The 22,946-nt window shown below is 42.1% G+C and overlaps 1 protein-coding gene across 1 annotated transcript in view; it reads left to right on the forward strand.

The window, feature by feature from the left end:
* Positions 1-22,946, forward strand: part of LOC121982814 (MLO-like protein 9) — a 94,361-nt gene that overhangs the window by 70,807 nt on the left and 608 nt on the right. The window lies entirely within an intron of this gene.

The following is a 22,946-nucleotide window of genomic DNA, read 5'->3' on the forward strand; positions in this document are numbered from 1 at the left end:
CTAACCGATTGATATAGGTGAGAACCATTTACTCAAGGACATTATTATACTTAGTTTATTTGGCACCAATACAAGTAAGTATAATAACCAAAATCCAAATGCCTTTATTAATATACAAGAATATGATACAATGAGTCCATACAATCATCAAATGATTGGCTCTAGGGCTCTAACTAATAATCTCCCACTAGCACTAGTGCCAATCAGTATAGGCTCTAAGGCCTAATGACCTAGTGTGACCATCATGCTTTCTCTGTGTCAAAGCCTTAGTCAAGGGATCTGCGATGTTAGCCTCTGTAGGTACTCTGCAAATCTTCACATCTCCTCTATCGATAATCTCTCGAATGAGATGGAAGCGCCCGTAGTATGTGCTTGGTCCGCTGATGTGAGCGAGGTTCCTTCGCCTGTGCTATAGCTCCATTGTTGTCACAATAGAGCTCAACTGGGTGAGCGATGCTAGGAACCACCCCAAGTTCAGTGATGAACTTGCGGATCCAAACTGCCTCCTTTGCTGCCTCTGATGCAGCAATATACTCGGCTTCTGTTGTACTGTATCCTGTTTCGAACTCTTCCAGCTGACAGCACCACCATTAATGCAAAATACGAACCCCGACTGCGATCTATAGTCATCCTGGTCGGTCTGGAAGCTAGCATCACTGTAAGCCTTTACAGCTAGTTCATCATTGCCTCCATATATTAAGAAATATTCTTTAGTCCTTCTTAAGTACTTAAGAATATTCTTGACCGCTATCTAGTGACTTTCACCTGGATCTGACTGGTATCTGCTCGTCATGCTCAAAGCATACGAGACATCAGGTCGAGTACATAGCATGGCGTACATGATCGATCCTATGGCTGAGGCATAAGGGATCTGATCCATGCGGTCTCTCTCCTCACTAGAAGAGGGACCTTGAGTCTTCGAAAGACTCACGCCATGTGACATCGGTAGAAATCCCTTCTTGGGGTTCTGCATGGCAAACCGAAGGAGTACCTTGTCAATAGATGTACTCTGACTTAGGCCAAGCAATCTCTTAGATCTATCTCTATAGATCTGTATCCCTAGAATGCGAGATGCCTCACCTAAGTCCTTCATTGAGAAGCAACTCCCTAGCCAGGTCTTGACAGACTGAAGCATAGGGATGTCCTTCCCAATGAGTAGTATGTCATCCACATACAATATGAGGAAGACAACTATATCCCCTACAACCTTCTTGTAGACACAAGGCTCATCTTCGTTCTTGATAAAACCAAATTGTTTGATTGCATCATCAAATCAAAGATTCCAGCTCCGAGAAGCTTGCTTTAGTCCATAAATGGACCTATGCAGCTTGCATACTCTGCTAGTATGCTGTGGATCTACAAAACCCTCAGGTTGTGTCATGTACACATCCTCGAGCAGGTTTCCATTCAGAAACGCGGTTTTGACATCCATCTGCCATATCTCATAGTCATGGTATGCTGCAATAGCAAGCATGATCCGAATAGACTTAAACATCGCTACTGGAGAAAAGGTTTCATCATAGTCAATACCATGAATCTGCTTGAAACCTTTAGCTACCAAGCGACCCTTATAGATAAGTCCATCCATGTCAGTCTTTCTCTTAAAGACCCACTTACACCCAATGGGTTTTACCCCTTCAGGTGGATCAACCAAAGTCCATACTTGGTTGGTGTACATGGATTCCATTTCGGATCTCATGGCCTCTAGCCATTTCTCGGAATCTGGTCTCATCACAGCTTCCTGATAGGTGGTAGGCTCATCCTCTATGAGCATAACGTCATCATGGTTAGACAAGAGAAATGAGTATCTCTCAGGCTGACGATGTACCCTATCAGACCTGCGAAGAGGTATGTCTACTTGAACCGGTTGTTGTTCCTCAACTCCTTGTGGAACAACATCATCCACAACACTTTGTGGTTCCAGTTCAATTTCCATCGAGGCATCAGTGCTATTGTTCGCATCTTGAACTTCTTCAAGATCGAACGCGCTCCCACTAGTCTTTCTAGAAACAAAGTCCCTTTCTAGAAAGACCCGATCTTGCCACAACTACCTGACTGGGAATGTAGAAGTAATATCCCTTAGTTTCCTTGGGATATCCAATGAAAAAGCACTTGTCGGATTTAGGTCCTAATTTGTCTGAGACTTGACGTCGAACGTAAGCCTCACAACCCCAAATTCTCATGAAAGACACCTGGGCATCTCTCCCAGTCCATATCCTATATGGTGTCTTTATCACGGCCTTGGATGGAACTCGGTTGAGAATGAAAGCTGCCGTGTCTAGAGCATATCCCCATAGATATGTCGGAAGATCTGTGTGACTCATCATAGATCGTACCATATCTAATAAGGTACGATTCCTCCTTTCGGATACACCATTCCACTGTGGTGTTCCAGGAGGAGTGAGTTGAGATAAAATCCCACACTTAGCTAAGTAGTCACGAAACTCATGGCTTAAGTATTCACCACCTCGATCTGATCGAAGTACCTTAATACTCTTGCCAAGCTGGTTCTGTACTTCTTTCTTGAATTCTTTGAACTTTTCAAAGGATTCAGATTTATGTGTCATCAAATACACATAACCATATCTACTGAAGTCATCAGTAAATGTGATGAAGTACCTATAACCGCCTCTAGCAGCGACATTGAAAGGGCCACATACATCACTATGTATGAGTCCTAACAAATCAGTCGCTCTCTCGCTGTGCCCACTAAAGGGACTCTTGGTCATCTTGCCTCGTAGGCATGACTCGCATATCTCATATGATTCAAAAATCAAATGAGTCCAGCAAACCATCCTTATGGAACTGGGATAAGCGCTTGTCATTTATATGACCTAAGCGACAGTGTCAGAGATAAGTTTAGTTCAGGTCATTTGACTTAAACTTCTTGGTATTTATGTTATAAATAGGGCTCTCAAGATCTAGAATGTCGAGTCCGTTTATTAGAGGTGCACTACAATAGAACATATCGTTTAAATAGACGGAACAACATTTGTTCTTTATTGTAAACGAGAAACCTTTCTTGTCTAAACAAGAAACTGATACAATGTTCTTAGTCAAAACAGGCACATAACAACATTCATCTAATTCTAATACAAGCCCAGAGGGCAGAGATAGAAAATAAGTCCCTACAGCAACAGCAGCAACCCGTGCTTCATTGCCTACTCGTAGGTCTACCTCGCCCTTTGTCAATGCCCTGCTATTTCTCAGTGTCTGCACATCAGTACAAATGTGAGAAGCACATCCAGTATCTAATACCCATGATGTAGAAATAGATAGATTGACTTCTATAACATATATACCTGAAGTGGAAGTCTCACTTCGCTTCTTCTTAAGATCCTCCAAGTATACCTTGCAATTCCTCTTCCAGTGGAAGCAGGTAGCATCCTTGGCGACCCCTCCTTTCGGCTTCAGTGCCTTACCTTTGCCCTTGGCTTGGGACTTTCCCTTGCCTTTGGGCTTGCCCTTGCCCTTATGTTTCTGAACCATCAGAACAGTGTTGGGCTTAGCCTTCTTAAGGTTTAGCTCAGCAGTTCTTAACATGCTGAGCAGCTCGGGTAGTGGCTTGTCAATCTCGTTCATATTGTAATTTAGAACGAACTGACTATAGCTATCCGGCAAGGATTGCAAGATCAGATCAGTGGCCAGCTCTTGGCCAAGTGGGAACCCCAACCTTTGTAGGTTCTCTATGTACCCAATCATTTTGAGTACATATGGGCCTACAGGAGCCCCGTCTGACATCTTGCACTGAAACAGTGCCCTTGAGATCTCAAATCTCTCATGCCTCGCTTGACCTTGATATAGTTGACGAAGATGTTCAACCATATCGTAAGCGCCCATTAACTCGTGTTGCTTCTGAAGCTCAGAGTTCATGGTCGCGAGCATTAGACAAGACACATCTAATGCGTCATCTTGATGCTTCTTGTAAGCATCTTTGTCAGCTCGCGGGGCATTGGCAGGAGGAGCCTCCGGAATGGGCTGCTCCAGAACGTACAGTTTACATTCCTGAGTGAGAACTATTCTCAAGTTCCTGTACCAGTCCAGGAAGTTTGCTCCGTTGAGCTTGTCCTTCTCAAGGACAGATCGCAGGGAGAAAGTGTTCGTATTTGACGTCATGGTTATCTACAACAGAATAAAAGTAGAAATAAATATCATATTCTTTTAAAATCATTTAATTAGGCCTTTAATTAAATGATGCTCCCACTGAATTCTATAATTCTTGTGGGACAAGATCCACATCATACTAACCCTTGAGTTAGCTTTGGCTAATACGCCCAAGGCTTAGTATGATCGGTAGGTAACGATTACCAATTACATCTCTATGCAACTCTTGTTTATAAAATTAATATCCGCATTTATATTAAAACTCGAGTTAGCTTTGGCTAATACGCCCGAGAGTTAATATAGATGTGATTTTGATCTATCTTTCCAACCGTTGAAAGAATGCCTATAGTTGACTCGATCTAACCGAGCAACTAGGAATACTCAATCTAATTGAGTTTGTATTTACCCATGCGTTGATAGGCGGGACCAAGATTGTCCCTCCGTACCCTACCAAGATAATATGTATTGCTCTGCTTTGGCAGATTCAACAATACATGTGATCGAGGTAGTGATAGGTATCACGGCACGGTTAGGCATTTAGAGTTGGTTCGATCGAGATCTAATCTAATCGAAAAGGATGCATCTTGTGCACGACTTAGATCTAATCTAATCGCAAGGGTGCATCATGTGCACAACTTAGATCTAATCTAATCGTAAGGCACTAATTAATTAATTACTTATTAAACATGCATCATATACATAAGCAATTAACTAATTAATCTATTTGTGATTTAGTCATGGCCCCACTATGATCTTCTCAAGCCAATGAGAAGATCGAATGGTCAACCTAGGGTCAACAGCTTCTCCAAGCTCCTCCCTTTGACCACCTTGTGTTGCTCGTGCCCGCCTCGGAACTCCGTCTCGTGTGGACCCTCCACCGCTCCAATTTGTACATTACAATTTGAAACTCGAGTTACATTCGAGTCTAAATCTAATTTACAACCAGAATATATGAGAAAGGCACGACGCGCAGGTCGCGGAAAAATAAAAACATACAACACGCGCAAACACATAACGGCACGCAGGCCGTATTATGAATTACAACACAATCTAATCATATTGGGTTTTTGGGCCATGACTATCACAAAATTAATATATAATTCAAAATTATATATTTTCATAATTTTCTATAATTTTAAAATTAATTTTTTACAATTTTTACGAGTAAAATTTCCCGGCGGTCCCGTTTAGCGGTTTCGGGCGCAATCGCGGAACGGATCCCCCAGGGGCAGCGCCCCTACCCGCGATCTAACCATCGCGAGGGTTCCTTTGCGATCCAACAGCGCCTAAACTCGCTGTCCTAAAACGATTTGGGTCGAGACATTGCCGTTTCGGAAAAATCTTCCCGGCAGGTTCGTTTTTAGCGATTTCGGGTGCAATCGCGGAGCAAATCCCCTTGCGGGGTTAGGGGCAGTACCCCTACCCACGATCTAACCATCGTGAGTTGCTCCTTTGCGATCTAATGGCACCCAAGCCCGCTGTCCCAAACGGATTTGGGGCAAAACGAAGCCGCTTAGGAAAAACTTCCCGGTAGCCGAGATACTTGTGCTTCGCTTCTACGGAAAAATTACCCATAAAACCATAAAAACTAAATTTTACAGAAAATCACAGAAGGTTTAGTTTTCATAAAACCAAAAATTAAACTCGTACAAGCCTTGCACGTGGCTCTGATACCACTGTTGGGTTTTTCGGGCCACGAAAACCGCGTCATGGAAACCCCGAATTACCCAAAGTCGTAGATCCGTGCAAGGAAAACCGAATGAAATACAAGTACGAGTTTCAAAACTTCTAGATCTACTCCTAGATCTATGTGTTAAGAAGTATACCTTGAAGCGTGCCCTTTCGCGTTCCCGCTCGTCCAAGGAATTGCCGGATCTCTAGACCGTCAAGCGTCGGTCCTCTAGAAGTATCCACACGGACACGTAGGTGGAGAAAACCTCACACAAAGGTGTGCTAGCACCTTGGTAAGATTCGGCCAAGCAAGGAGGAGAGGGAGAGGGAGAGCTTGAGAGGAAGAAGGAAGAAGATACACACTTGAATGAAAAATGAATTCCCATTCAAACCAAAAGTGGCCGGCCACTTCCCATAGTGTAACTCCCCATTAAATGCAATTAATGTGAAGTTATTAAGAAAATGGCTTTGTAACTTCCATGAGGTGGCACCCATGATGATGTGGAGTAACATCATTGGTCCACTTCAATGCCAACTCACCAATGAGGTGGCATAAAGTCAAGTCTAACTTGACTTTTAATCTTCCTCTCAAGTCAAGTCAAACTTGACCAAATCTCTTCCATGGTTGATCGAATCCAACCATTTGATTCAAGCCAACTTAATATAATGAATCTAATTCATTTAATTAAATTAATTCAATGAGTCAAAATCTAAATTAGACTCAGTGAACACATGAATCAACTTGAGTCAAACTCAAGTTAGCCCAATTAGGATTACTCTTAATCCAATTTGATTCATCAAATGATTCTAATCCTCTTGGTTCATCATATGAACCTAATCTCCATCTAATTGTCCTAAGTGTGTGACCCTATAGGTTCTTGTAATGTTGGCAATGCCCTAAACCCATTTAGGAGCATAAGTAATGAGCGGTATCTAGCAACACATCATTACTACCCAAGTTACAAGAATATCGAGATCTGACATCACCTTGTGACTACTAATTATGACTCCTCACAATATATGACAAGTATCCTTCTATCCTAGACATCTAGATTTATCAAAGTGAGGCATAGACCGTGTCATCCTCTGACCAATCTAAATCTTGAACTCCAAGTAGACTCACTAAATCAAATGAGCTCAATATCCTATATTGACTCATTTGGGCATGGCCATGCACTTCGTGGTCTCACTCTATCAAGAATACCGATGTCGCTCCCGTCATATTGGAGGGATAGATCCCATCTACATCACTCACATCCCTCTGCATAATTCGTTATATACCCAGTAATCGCCTTTATAGTCCACCCAGTTACGGGTGACGTTTGACGAAACCAAAGTACATAACTCCTTATGTAGGGATCTATGGTGACTTCAGGTCTAAGGACTAGTAGTCATACTAATAGCCACATGAGAAAGTATATGACACTCATATAACGATCCATGATACTTTCTCGTGGCGGGTCATTCAGTATACATTCTCCAATGCATACCCATGTGTCAACTTGATATCTCCATATCCATGACTTGTGAGATCAAGTCATCGAGTTGACCTACATGCTAGTCTTATTGCATTAACATTGTCCCTGAATGTTAATACTCGACTAGGAATGATTTAGAGTAGTGTTCCCTATATCATCTCACTATCAGTTCAACTAACCGATTGATATAGGTGAGAACCATCTACTCAAGGACATTATTATACTTAGTTTATTTGGCACCAATACAAGTAAGTTTAATAACCAAAATCCAAATGTCTTTATTAATATACAAGAATATGATACAATGAGTCCATACAATCATCAAATGATTGGCTCTAGGGCTCTAACTAATAATCTCCCACTAGCACTAGTGCCAATCAGTATAGGCTCTAAGGCCTAATGACCTAGTGTGACCATCATGCTTTCTCTGTGTCAAAGCCTTAGTCAAGGGATCTGCGATGTTAGCCTCTGTAGGTACTCTGCAAATCTTCACATCTCCTCTATCGATAATCTCTCGAATGAGATGGAAGCGCCCGTAGTATGTGCTTGGTCCGCTGATGTGAGCGAGGTTCCTTCGCCTGTGCTATAGCTCCATTGTTGTCACAATAGAGCTCAACTGGGTGAGCGATGCTAGGAACCACCCCAAGTTCAGTGATGAACTTGCGGATCCAAACTGCCTCTGATGCAGCAATGTACTCGGCTTCTGTTGTAGAATCAGCTACTGTATCCTGTTTTGAACTCTTCCAGCTAACAACACCACCATTAATGTAAAATACGAACCCCGACTGCGATCTATAGTCATCCTGGTCGGTCTGGAAGCTAGCATCACTATAACCCTTTACAGCTAGATCATCATTGCCTCCATATATTAAGAAATATTCTTTAGTCCTTCTTAAGTACTTAAGAATATTCTTGACCGCTATCTAGTGACTTTCACCTGGATCTGACTGGTATCTGCTCGTCATGCTCAAAGCATACGAGACATCAGGTCGAGTACATAGCATGGCGTACATGATCGATCCTATGGCTGAGGCATAAGGGATCTGATCCATGCGGTCTCTCTCCTCACTAGAAGAGGGACCTTGAGTCTTCGAAAGACTCACGCCATGTGACATCGGTAGAAATCCCTTCTTGGGGTTCTGCATGGCAAACCGAAGGAGTACCTTGTCAATAGATGTACTCTGACTTAGGCCAAGCAATCTCTTAGATCTATCTCTATAGATCTGTATCCCTAGAATGCGAGATGCCTCACCTAAGTCCTTCATTGAGAAGCAACTCCCTAGCCAGGTCTTGACAGACTGAAGCATAGGGATGTCCTTCCCAATGAGTAGTATGTCATCCACATACAATATGAGGAAGACAACTATATCCCCTACAACCTTCTTGTAGACACAAGGCTCATCTTCGTTCTTGATAAAACCAAATTGTTTGATTGCATCATCAAATCGAAGATTCCAGCTCCGAGAAGCTTGCTTTAGTCCATAAATGGACCTATGCAGCTTGCATACTCTGCTAGTATGCTGTGCATCTACAAAACCCTCAGGTTGTGTCATGTACACATCCTCGAGCAGGTTTCCATTCAGAAACGCGGTTTTGACATCCATCTGCCATATCTCATAGTCATGGTAGGCTGCAATAGCAAGCATGATCCGAATGGACTTAAACATCACTACTGGAGAAAAGGTTTCATCATAGTCAATACCATGAATCTGCTTGAAACCTTTAGCTACCAAGCGACCCTTATAGATAAGTCCATCCATGTCAGTCTTTCTCTTAAAGACCCACTTACACCCAATGGGTTTTACCCCTTCAGGTGGATCAACCAAAGTCCATACTTGGTTGGTGTATATGGATTCCATTTCGGATCTCATGGCCTCTAGCCATTTCTCAGAATCTGGTCTCATCACAGCTTCCTGATAGGTGGTAGGCTCATCCTCTATGAGCATAACGTCATCATGGTCAGACAAGAGAAATGAGTATCTCTCAGGCTGACGACGTACCCTATCAGACCTGCGAAGAGGTATGTCTACTTGAACCGGTTGTTGTTCCTCAACTCCTTGTGGAACATCATCCACAACACTTTGTGGTTCCAGTTCAATTTCCATCGAGGCATCAGTGCTATTGTTCGCATCTTGAACTTCTTCAAGATCGAACGTGCTCCCACTAGTCTTTCTAGAAACAAAGTCCCTTTCTAGAAAGACCCCAGTCTTTGCCACAACTACCTTGTGCTGACTGGGAATGTAGAAGTAATATCCCTTAGTTTCCTTGGGATATCCGATGAAATAGCACTTGTCGGATTTGGGTCCTAATTTGTCTGAGACTTGACGTCGTACGTAAGCCTCACAGCCCCAAATCCTCATGAAAGACACCTGGGCATCTCTCCCAGTCCATATCCTATATGGTGTCTTTATCACGGCCTTGGATGGAACTCGGTTGAGAATGAAAGTTGCCGTGTCTAGAGCATATCCCCATAGATATGTCGGAAGATCTGTGTGACTCATCATAGATCGTACCATATCTAATAAGGTACGATTCCTCCTTTCGGATACACCATTCCACTGTGGTGTTCCAGGAGGAGTGAGTTGAGATAAAATCCCACACTCAGCTAAGTAGTCACGAAACTCATGGCTTAAGTATTCACCACCTCGATCTGATCGAAGTACCTTAATACTCTTGTCAAGCTGGTTCTGTACTTCTTTCTTGAATTCTTTGAACTTTTCAAAGGATTCAGATTTATGTGTCATCAAATACACATAACCATATCTACTGAAGTCATCAGTAAATGTGATGAAGTACCTATAACCGCCTCTAGCAGCGACATTGAAAGGGCCACATACATCACTATGTATGAGTCCTAACAAATCAGTCGCTCTCTCGCTGTGCCCACTAAAGAGACTCTTGGTCATCTTGCCTCGTAGGTATGACTCGCATATCTCATATGATTCAAAAATCAAATGAGTCCAGCAAACCATCCTTATGGAACTGGGATAAGCGCTTGTCATTTATATGACCTAAGCGACAGTGTCAGAGATAAGTTTGGTTCAGGTCATTTGACTTAAACTTCTTGGTATTTATGTTATAAATAGGGCTCTCAAGATCTAGAATGTCGAGTCCGTTTATTAGAGGTGCACTACAATAGAACATATCGTTTAAATAGACAGAACAACATTTGTTCTTTATTGTAAATGAGAAACCTTTCTTGTCCAAACAAGAAACTTATATAATGTTCTTAGTTAATGCAGACACATAACAACAATCGTCTAACTCTAGTACAAGCCCAGAGGGCAGAGATAAAAAATAAGTCCCTACAGCAACAACAACAACCCGTGTTTCATTGCCTACTCGTAGGTCCACCTCGCCCTTTGTCAATGCCCTGCTATTTCTCAGCACCTGTACATCAGTACAAATGTGAGAAGCACATCCAGTATCTAATACCCATGATGTAGAAATAGATAGATTGACTTCTATAACATATATACCTGAAGTGGAAGTCTCACTTCGCTTCTTCTTAAGATCCTCCAAGTATACCTTGCAGTTCCTCTTCCAGTGCCCGGTCTGACCGCAGTGGAAGCAGGTAGGCGACCCCTCCTTTAGGCTTCAGTGCCTTGCCTTTGCCCTTGGCTTGGGACTTTCCCTTGCCTTTGGGCTTGCCCTTGCCCTTATGTTTCTGAACCATCAGAACAGTGTTGGGCTTAGCCTTCTTAAGGTTTAGCTCAGCAGTTCTTAATATGTTAAGCAGCTCGGGCAGTGGCTTGTCAATCTCGTTCATATTGTAGTTTAGAACGAATTGACTATAGTTATCCGGCAAGGATTGCAAGATCAGATCAGTGGCCAGCTCTTGGCCAAGTGGGAACCCCAACCTTTGTAGGTTCTCTATGTACCCAATCATTTTGAGTACATATGGGCCTACAGGAGCCCCGTCTGACATCTTGCACTGAAACAGTGCCCTAGAGATCTCAAATCTCTCATGCCTCGCTTGACCTTGATACAGTTGACGAAGATGTTCAACCATATCGTAAGCACCCATTAACTCATGTTGCTTCTGAAACTCAGAGTTCATGGTCGCGAGCATTAGACATGACACATCTAATGCGTCATCTTGATGCTTCTTGTAAGCATCTTTGTCAGCTCGCGGGGCATTGGCAGGAGGAGCCTCCGGAATGGGCTGCTCCAGAACGTACAGTTTACATTCCTGAGTGAGAACTATTCTCAAGTTCCTGTACCAGTCCAGGAAGTTTGCTCCGTTGAGCTTGTCCTTCTCAAGGACAGATCGCAGGGAGAAAGTGTTCGTATTTGACGTCATGGTTATCTACAACAGAATAAAAGTAGAAATAAATATCATATTCTTTTAAAATCATTTAATTAGGCCTTTAATTAAATGATGCTCCCACTGAATTCTATAATTCTTGTGGGACAAGATCCACATCATACTAACCCTTGAGTTAGCTTTGGCTAATACGCCCAAGGCTTAGTATGATCGGTAGGTAACGATTACCAATTACATCTCTATGCAACTCTTGTTTATAAAATTAATATCCGCATTTATATTAAAACTCGAGTTAGCTTTGGCTAATACGCCCGAGAGTTAATATAGATGTGATTTTGATCTATCTTTCCAACCGTTGAAAGAATGCCTATAGTTGACTCGATCTAACCGAGCAACTAGGAATACTCAATCTAATTGAGTTTGTATTTACCCATGCGTTGATAGGCGGGACCAAGATTGTCCCTCCGTACCCTACCAAGATAATATGTATTGCTCTGCTTTGGCAGATTCAACAATACATGTGATCGAGGTAGTGATAGGTATCACGGCACGGTTAGGCATTTAGAGTTGGTTCGATCGAGATCTAATCTAATCGAAAAGGATGCATCTTGTGCACGACTTAGATCTAATCTAATCGCAAGGGTGCATCATGTGCACAACTTAGATCTAATCTAATCGTAAGGCACTAATTAATTAATTACTTATTAAACATGCATCATATACATAAGCAATTAACTAATTAATCTATTTGTGATTTAGTCATGGCCCCACTATGATCTTCTCAAGCCAATGAGAAGATCGAATGGTCAACCTAGGGTTATCAGCTTCTCCAAGCTCCTCCCTTTGACCATCTTGTGTTGCTCGTACCCGCCTCGGAACTCCGTCTCGTGTGGACCCTCCACCGCTCCAATTTGTACATTACAATTTGAAACTCGAGTTACATTCGAGTCTAAATCTAATTTACAACCAGAATATATGAGAAAGGCACGACGCGCAGGTCGCGGAAAAATAAAAACATACAACACGCGCAAACACATAACGGCACGCAGGCCGTATTATGAATTACAACACAATCTAATCATATTGGGTTTTTGGGCCATGACTATCACAAAATTAATATATAATTCAAAATTATATATTTTCATAATTTTCTATAATTTTAAAATTAATTTTTTACAATTTTTACGAGTAAAATTTCCCGGCGGTCCCGTTTAGCGGTTTCGGGCGCAATCGCTGAACGGACAGGGGCAGCGCCCCTACCCGCGATCTAACCATCGCGAGGGTTCCTTTGCGATCCAACAGCGCCTAAACTCGCTGTCCCAAAACGATTTGAGTCGAGACATTGCCGTTTCGGAAAAATCTTCTCGGCAGGTTCGTTTTTAGCGATTTCGGGTGCAATCACAGAGCAAATCCCCTTGCGGGGTTAGGGGCAGTACCCCTACCCACGATCTAACCATCGTGAGTTGCTCCTTTGCGATCTAATGGCACCCAAGCCCGCTGTCCCAAACGGATTTGGGGCAAAACGAAGCCGTTTAAGGAAAAACTTCCCGGTAGCCGAAGCCTACAAGTGCCGAGATACTTGTGCTTCGCTTCTACGGAAAAATTACCCATAAAAACATAAAAAACTAAATTTTACAGAAAATCACAGAAGGTTTAGTTTTCATAAAATCAAAAATTAAACTCGTACAAGCCTTGCACGTGGCTCTGATACCATCGCTTTTCGCGTCGCGGAAACCCCGAATTACCCAAAGCCGTAGATCCGTGCAAGGAAAAACCGAATGAAATACAAGTACGAGTTTCGAAACTTCTAGATCTACTCCTAGATCTATGTGTTAAGAAGTATACCTTGAAGCGTGCCCTTTCGCGTTCCCGGTCGTCCAAGGAATTGCCGGATCTCTAGACCGTCAAGCGTCGGTCCTCTAGAAGTATCCACACGGACACGTAGGTGGAGAAAACCTCACACAAAGGTGTGCTAGCACCTTGGTAAGATTCGGTCAAGCAAGGAGGAGAGGGAGAGGGAGAGCTTGAGAGGAAGAAGGAAGAAGATACACACTTGAATGAAAAATGAATTCCCATTCAAACCAAAAGTGGCCGGCCACTTCCCATAGTGTAACTCCCCATTAAATGCAATTAATGTGAAGTTATTAAGAAAATGGCTTTGTAACTTCCATGAGGTGGCACCCATGATGATGTGGAGTAACATCATTGGTCCACTTCAATGCCAACTCACCAATGAGGTGGCATAAAGTCAAGTCTAACTTGACTTTTAATCTTCCTCTCAAGTCAAGTCAAACTTGACCAAATCTCTTCCATGGTTGATCGAATCCAACCATTTGATTCAAGCCAACTTAATATAATGAATCTATTTCATTTAATTAAATTAATTCAATGAGTCAAAATCTAAATTAGACTCAGTGAACACATGAATCAACTTGAGTCAAACTCAAGTTAGCCCAATTAGGATTACTCTTAATCCAATTTGATTCATCAAATGATTCTAATCCTCTTGTTTCATCATATGAACCTAATCTCCATCTAATTGTCCTAAGTGTGTGACCCTATAGGTTCTTGTAATGTTGGCAATGCCCTAAACCCATTTAGGAGCATAAGTAATGAGCGGTATCTAGCAACACATCATTACTACCCAAGTTACAAGAATATCGAGATCTGACATCACCTTGTGACTACTAATTGTGACTCCTCACAATATATGACAAGTATCCTTCTATCCTAGACATCTAGATTGATCAAAGTGAGGCATAGACCGTGTCATCCTCTGACCAATCTAAATCTTGAACTCCAAGTAGACTCACTAAATCAAATGAGCTCAATATCCTATATTGACTCATTTGGGCATGGCCATGCACTTCGTGGTCTCACTCTATCAAGAATACCGATGTCGCTCCCGTCATATGGGAGGGATAGATCCCATCTACATCACTCACATCCCTCTGCATAATTCGTTATATACCCAGTAATCGCCTTTATAGTCCACCCAGTTACGGGTGACGTTTGACGAAACCAAAGTACATAACTCCTTATGTAGGGATCTATGGTGACTTCAGGTCTAAGGACTAGTAGTCATACTAATAGCCACATGAGAAAGTATATGACACTCATATAACGATCCATGATACTTTCTCGTGGCGGGTCATTCAGTATACATTCTCCAATGCATACCCATGTGTCAACTTTGTATCTCCATATCCATGACTTGTGAGATCAAGTCATCGAGTTGACCTACATGCTAGTCTTATTGCATTAACATTGTCCCTGAATGTTAATACTCGACTAGGAATGATTTAGAGTAGTGTTCCCTATATCATCTCACTATCGGTTCAACTAACCGATTGATATAGGTGAGAACCATTTACTCAAGGACATTATTATACTTAGTTTATTTGGCACCAATACAAGTAAGTATAATAACCAAAATCCAAATGCCTTTATTAATATACAAGAATATGATACAATGAGTCCATACAATCATCAAATAATTGGCTCTAGGGCTCTAACTAATAATCTCCCACTAGCACTAGTGCCAATCAGTATAGGCTCTAAGGCCTAATGACCTAGTGTGACCATCATGCTTTCTCTGTGTCAAAGCCTTAGTCAAGGGATCTGCGATGTTAGCCTCTGTAGGTACTCTGCAAATCTTCACATCTCCTCTATCGATAATCTCTCGAATGAGATGGAAGCGCCCGTAGTATGTGCTTGGTCCGCTGATGTGAGCGAGGTTCCTTCGCCTGTGCTATAGCTCCATTGTTGTCACAATAGAGCTCAACTGGGTGAGCGATGCTAGGAACCACCCCAAGTTCAGTGATGAACTTGCGGATCCAAACTGCCTCCTTTGCTGCCTCTGATGCAGCAATATACTCGGCTTCTGTTGTAGAATCAGCTACTGTATCCTGTTTCGAACTCTTCCAGCTGACAGCACCACCATTAATGCAAAATACGAACTCTGACTGCGATCTATAGTCATCCTGGTCGGTCTGGAAGCTAGCATCACTGTAACCCTTTACAGCTAGTTCATCATTGCCTCCATATATTAAGAAATATTCTTTAGTCCTTCTTAAGTACTTAAGAATATTCTTGACCGCTGTCCAGTGACTTTCACCTGGATCTGACTGGTATCTGCTCGTCATGCTCAAAGCATACAAGACATCAGGTCGAGTACATAGCATGGCGTACATGATCGATCCTATGGCTGAGGCATAAGGGATCTGATCCATGCGGTCTCTCTCCTCTCTAGAAGAGGGACCTTGAGTCTTCGAAAGACTCACGCTATGTGACATCGGCAGAAATCCCTTCTTGGAGTTCTGCATGACAAACCGAAGGAGTACCTTGTCAATGTATGTACTCTGACTTAGGCCAAGCAATCTCTTAGATCTATCTCTATAGATCTGTATCCCTAGAATGCGAGATGCCTCACCTAAGTCCTTCATTGAGAAGCAACTCCCTAGCCAGGTCTTGACAGACTGAAGCATAGGGATGTCCTTCCCAATGAGTAGTATGTCATCCACATATAATATGAGGAAGACAACTATGTCCCCTACAACCTTCTTGTAGACAAAAGGTTCATCTTCGTTCTTGATGAAACCAAACTATTTGATTGCATCATCGAATCGAAGATTCCAGCTCCGAGAAGCCTGCTTTAGTCCATAAATGGACCTATGCAACTTGCATACTCTGCTAGTATGTTGTGGATCTACAAAACTCTCAGGTTGTGTCATGTACACATCCTCGAGTAGGTTTCCATTCAGAAACACGGTTTTGACGTCCATCTGCTAGATCTCATAATCATGGTAAGCTGCAATAGCAAGCATGATCCGAATGGACTTAAACATCGCTACTGGAGAAAAGGTTTCATCATAGTCAATACCATGAATCTGCTTGAAAACTTTAGCTACCAAGCGACCCTTATAGATAAGTCCATCCATGTCAGTCTTTCTCTTAAAGACCCACTTACACCCAATGGGTTTTACTCCTTCAGGTGGATCAACCAAAGTCCATACTTGGTTGGTGTACATGGATTCCATCTCGGATCTCATGGCTTCTAGCCATTTCTCGGAATCTGGTCTCATCACAGCTTCCGATAGGTGGTAGGCTCATCCTCTATGAGCATAACGTCATCATGGTCTGACAAGAGAAATGAGTATCTCTCAGGCTGACGACGTACCCTATCAGACCTGCGAAGAGGTATGTCTACTTGAACCGGTTGTTGTTCCTCAACTCCTTGTGGAACAGCATCATCCACAACACTTTGTGGTTCCAGTTCAATTTCCATCGAGGCATCAGTGCTATTGTTCGCATCTTGAACTTCTTCAAGATCGAACGCGCTCCCACTAGTCTTTCTAGAAACAAAGTCCCTTTCTAGAAAGATCCCAGTCTTTACCACAACTACCTTGGGAATGTAGAAGTAATATCCCTTAGTTTCCTTGGGATATCCGATGAAATAGCACTTGTCGGATTTGGGTCCTAATTTGTCTGAGACTTGACGTCGTACGTAAGCCTCACAGCCCCAAATCCTCATGAAAGACACCTGGGCATCTCTCCCAGTCCATATCCTATATGGTGTCTTTATCACGGCCTTGGATGGAACTCGGTTGAGAATGAAAGTTGCCGTGTCTAGAGCATATCCCCATAGATATGTCGGAAGATCTGTGTGACTCATCATAGATCGTACCATATCTAATAAGGTACGATTCCTCCTTTCGGATACACCATTCCACTGTGGTGTTCCAGGAGGAGTGAGTTGAGATAAAATCCCACACTCAGCTAAGTAGTCACGAAACTCATGGCTTAAGTATTCACCACCTCGATCTGATCGAAGTACCTTAATACTCTTGTCAAGCTGGTTCTGTACTTCTTTCTTGAATTCTTTGAACTTTTCAAAGGATTCAGATTTATGTGTCATCAAATACACATAACCATATCTACTGAAGTCATCAGTAAATGTGATGAAGTACCTATAACCGCCTCTAGCAGCGACATTGAAAGGGCCACATACATCACTATGTATGAGTCCTAACAAATCGGTCGCTCTCTCGCTGTGCCCACTAAAGGGACTCTTGGTCATCTTGCCTCGTAGGCATGACTCGCATATCTCATATGATTCAAAAATCAAATGAGTCCAGCAAACCATCCTTATGGAACTGGGATAAGCGCTTGTCATTTATATGACCTAAGCGACAGTGTCAGAGATAAGTTTGGTTCAGGTCATTTGACTTAAACTTCTTGGTATTTATGTTATAAATAGGGCTCTCAAGATCTAGAATGTCGAGTCCGTTTATTAGAGGTGCACTACAATAGAACATATCGTTTAAATAGACGGAACAACATTTGTTCTTTATTGTAAACGAGAAACCTTTCTTGTCTAAACAAGAAACTGATACAATGTTCTTAGTCAAAACAGGCACATAACAACATTCATCTAATTCTAATACAAGCCCAGAGGGCAGAGATAGAAAATAAGTCCCTACAGCAACAGCAGCAACCCGTGCTTCATTGCCTACTCGTAGGTCCACCTCGCCCTTTGTCAATGCCCTGCTATTTCTCAGCGCCTGCACATCAGTACAAATGTGAGAAGCACATCCAGTATCTAATACCCATGATGAAGAAATAGATAGATTGACTTCTATAACATATATACATGAAGTGGAAGTCTCACTTCTCTTCTTTTTAAGATCTTCCAGATACACTTTGTAGTTTCTCTTCCAGTGCCCGGTCTGACCGCAGTGGAAGCAGGTAGCATCCTTGGCGACCCCTCCTTTAGGCTTCAGTGCCTTGCCTTTGCCCTTGGCTTGGGACTTTCCCTTGCCTTTGGGCTTGCCCTTGCCCTTATGTTTCTGAACCATCAGAACAGTGTTGGGCTTAGCCTTCTTAAGGTTTAGCTCAGCAGTTCTTAACATGCTAAGCAGCTCGAGCAGTGGCTTGTCAATCTCGTTCATATTGTAGTTTAGAACGAATTGACTATAGCTATCTGGCAAGGATTGCAAGATCAGGTCAGTGGCCAGCTCTTGGCCAAGTGGGAACCCCAACCTTTGTAGGTTCTCTATGTACCCAATCATTTTGAGTACATATGGGCCTACAGGAGCCCCGTCTGACATCTTGCACTGAAACAGTGCCCTTGAGATCTCAAATCTCTCATGCCTCGCTTGACCTTGATATAGTTGACGAAGATGTTCAACCATATCGTAAGCGCCCATTAACTCGTGTTGCTTCTGAAGCTCAGAGTTCATGGTCGCGAGCATTAGACAAGACACATCTAATGCGTCATCTTGATGCTTCTTGTAAGCATCTTTGTCAGCTCGCGGGGCATTGGCAGGAGGAGCCTCCGGAATGGGCTGCTCCAGAACGTACAGTTTACATTCCTGAGTGAGAACTATTCTCAAGTTCCTGTACCAGTCCAGGAAGTTTGCTCCGTTGAGCTTGTCCTTCTCAAGGACAGATCGCAGGGAGAAAGTGTTCGTATTTGACGTCATGGTTATCTACAACAGAATAAAAGTAGAAATAAATATCATATTCTTTTAAAATCATTTAATTAGGCCTTTAATTAAATGATGCTCCCACTGAATTCTATAATTCTTGTGGGACAAGATCCACATCATACTAACCCTTGAGTTAGCTTTGGCTATCGCCCAAGGCTTAGTATGATCGGTAGGTAACGATTACCAATTACATCTCTATGCAACTCTTGTTTATAAAATTAATATCCGCATTTATATTAAAACTCGAGTTAGCTTTGGCTAATACGCCCGAGAGTTAATATAGATGTGATTTTGATCTATCTTTCCAACCGTTGAAAGAATGCCTATAGTTGACTCGATCTAACCGAGCAACTAGGAATACTCAATCTAATTGAGTTTGTATTTACCCATGCGTTGATAGGCGGGACCAAGATTGTCCCTCCGTACCCTACCAAGATAATATGTATTGCTCTGCTTTGGCAGATTCAACAATACATGTGATCGAGGTAGTGATAGGTATCACGGCACGGTTAGGCATTTAGAGTTGGTTCGATCGAGATCTAATCTAATCGAAAAGGATGCATCTTGTGCACGACTTAGATCTAATCTAATCGCAAGGGTGCATCATGTGCACAACTTAGATCTAATCTAATCGTAAGGCACTAATTAATTAATTACTTATTAAACATGCATCATATACATAAGCAATTAACTAATTAATCTATTTGTGATTTAGTCATGGCCCCACTATGATCTTCTCAAGCCAATGAGAAGATCGAATGGTCAACCTAGGGTTATCAGCTTCTCCAAGCTCCTCCCTTTGACCATCTTGTGTTGCTCGTACCCGCCTCGGAACTCCGTCTCGTGTGGACCCTCCACCGCTCCAATTTGTACATTACAATTTGAAACTCGAGTTACATTCGAGTCTAAATCTAATTTACAACCAGAATATATGAGAAAGGCACGACGCGCAGGTCGCGGAAAAATAAAAACATACAACACGCGCAAACACATAACGGCACGCAGGCCGTATTATGAATTACAACACAATCTAATCATATTGGGTTTTTGGGCCATGACTATCACAAAATTAATATATAATTCAAAATTATATATTTTCATAATTTTCTATAATTTTAAAATTAATTTTTTACAATTTTTACGAGTAAAATTTCCCGGCGGTCCCGTTTAGCGGTTTCGGGCGCAATCGCGGAACGGATCCCCTTGCGGGGCCAGGGGCAGCGCCCCTACCCGCGATCTAACCATCGCGAGGGTTCCTTTGCGATCCAACAGCGCCTAAACTCGCTGTCCCAAAACGATTTGAGTCGAGACATTGCCGTTTCGGAAAAATCTTCTCGGCAGGTTCGTTTTTAGCGATTTCGGGTGCAATCACAGAGCAAATCCCCTTGCGGGGTTAGGGGCAGTACCCCTACCCACGATCTAACCATCGTGAGTTGCTCCTTTGCGATCTAATGGCACCCAAGCCCGCTGTCCCAAACGGATTTGGGGCAAAACGAAGCCGTTTAAGGAAAAACTTCCCGGTAGCCGAAGCCTACAAGTGCCGAGATACTTGTGCTTCGCTTCTACGGAAAAATTACCCATAAAAACATAAAAAACTAAATTTTACAGAAAATCACAGAAGGTTTAGTTTTCATAAAATCAAAAATTAAACTCGTACAAGCCTTGCACGTGGCTCTGATACCACTGTTGGGTTTTTCGGGCCGCGAAAACCGCTTTTCGCGTCGCGGAAACCCCGAATTACCCAAAGTCGTAGATCCGTGCAAGGAAAAACCGAATGAAATACAAGTACGAGTTTCGAAACTTCTAGATCTACTCCTAGATCTATGTGTTAAGAAGTATACCTTGAAGCGTGCCCTTTCGCGTTCCCGGTCGTCCAAGGAATTGCCGGATCTCTAGACCGTCAAGCGTCGGTCCTCTAGAAGTATCCACACGGACACGTAGGTGGAGAAAACCTCACACAAAGGTGTGCTAGCACCTTGGTAAGATTCGGTCAAGCAAGGAGGAGAGGGAGAGGGAGAGCTTGAGAGGAAGAAGGAAGAAGATACACACTTGAATGAAAAATGAATTCCCATTCAAACCAAAAGTGGCCGGCCACTTCCCATAGTGTAACTCCCCATTAAATGCAATTAATGTGAAGTTATTAAGAAAATGACTTTGTAACTTCCATGAGGTGGCACCCATGATGATGTGGAGTAACATCATTGGTCCACTTCAATGCCAACTCACCAATGAGGTGGCATAAAGTCAAGTCTAACTTGACTTTTAATCTTCCTCTCAAGTCAAGTCAAACTTGACCAAATCTCTTCCATGGTTGATTGAATCCAACCATTTGATTCAAGCCAACTTAATATAATGAATCTAATTCATTTAATTAAATTGATTCAATGAGTCAAAATCTAAATTAGACTCATTGAACACATGAATCAACTTGAGTCAAACTCAAGTTAGCCCAATTAGGATTACTCTTAATTCAATTTGATTCATCAAATGATTCTAATCCTCTTGGTTCATCATATGAACATAATCTCCATCTAATTGTCCTAAGTGTGTGACCCTATAGGTTCTTGTAACGTTGGCAATGCCCTAAACCCATTTAGGAGCATAAGTAATGAGCGGTATCTAGCAACACATCATTACTACCCAAGTTACAAGAATATCGAGATCCGACATCACCTTGTGACTACTAATTGTGACTCCTCACAATATATGACAAGTGTCCTTCTATCCTAGACATCTAGATTGATCAAAGTGAGGCATAGACCGTGTCATCCTCTGACCAATCTAAATCTTGAACTCCAAGTAGACTCACTAAATCAAATGAGCTCAATATCCTATATTTACTCATTTGGGCATGGCCATGCACTTCGTGGTCTCACTCTATCAAGAATACCGATGTCGCTCCCGTCATATGGGAGGGATAGATCCCATCTACATCACTCACATCCCTCTGCATAATTCGTTATATACCCAGTAATCGCCTTTATAGTCCACCCAGTTACGGGTGACGTTTGACGAAACCAAAGTACATAACTCCTTATGTAGGGATCTATGGTGACTTCAGGTCTAAGGACTAGTAGTCATACTAATAGCCACATGAGAAAGTATATGACACTCATATAACGATCCATGATACTTTCTCATGGCGGGTCATTCAGTATACATTCTCCAATGTATACCCATGTGTCAACTTGATATCTCCATATCCATGACTTGTGAGATCAAGTCATCGAGTTGACCTACATGCTAGTCTTATTGCATTAACATTGTCCCTGAATGTTAATACTCGACTAGGAATGATTTAGAGTAGTGTTCCCTATATCATCTCACTATCGCTTCAACTAACCGATTGATATAGGTGAGAACCATCTACTCAAGGACATTATTATACTTAGTTTATTTGGCACCAATACAAATAAGTATAATAATCAAAATCCAAATGCCTTTATTAATATACAAGAATATGATACAATGAGTCCATACAATTATCAAATGATTGGCTCTAGGGCTTTAACTAACAGGTTTACTATAAATATGTGAGTTACATTGTTAAAAAGGATTTAATCTTGTCATTTCCACCACAAATTGAAAAGTTTTATATTCAATATGGTATGGGAAGACCTCATGGTCGTGAGACCAAAAGACTGAGCATGTATCCAACGTAGTTGTCAATGTGGTTGTGTCAAATTGAATGTTAATGATCAAGCTATTGATTTAATGCTTCATTAATATGAACTAAGGTACCTCTATCAGTATCTAAATATTTCTTCATGTCGACCTTTTTTGCAATTTAGAATTGAGGTTTGACAAATTAATTAGTCAAGGTTAGATAATTATCTTTGACATCAAACAATGACGATATGATTGGTTAGGTGTTAGTAGCGATGAGGATCAGGAATGGTGTTCGAACCACTTAAAATTGGTTTAGCTCATTAGAAG

The sequence above is a fragment of the Zingiber officinale genome, chromosome 5A (genome assembly GCF_018446385.1).
Source record: "Zingiber officinale cultivar Zhangliang chromosome 5A, Zo_v1.1, whole genome shotgun sequence".
Classification (NCBI taxonomy): Eukaryota; Viridiplantae; Streptophyta; class Magnoliopsida; order Zingiberales; family Zingiberaceae; genus Zingiber; species Zingiber officinale.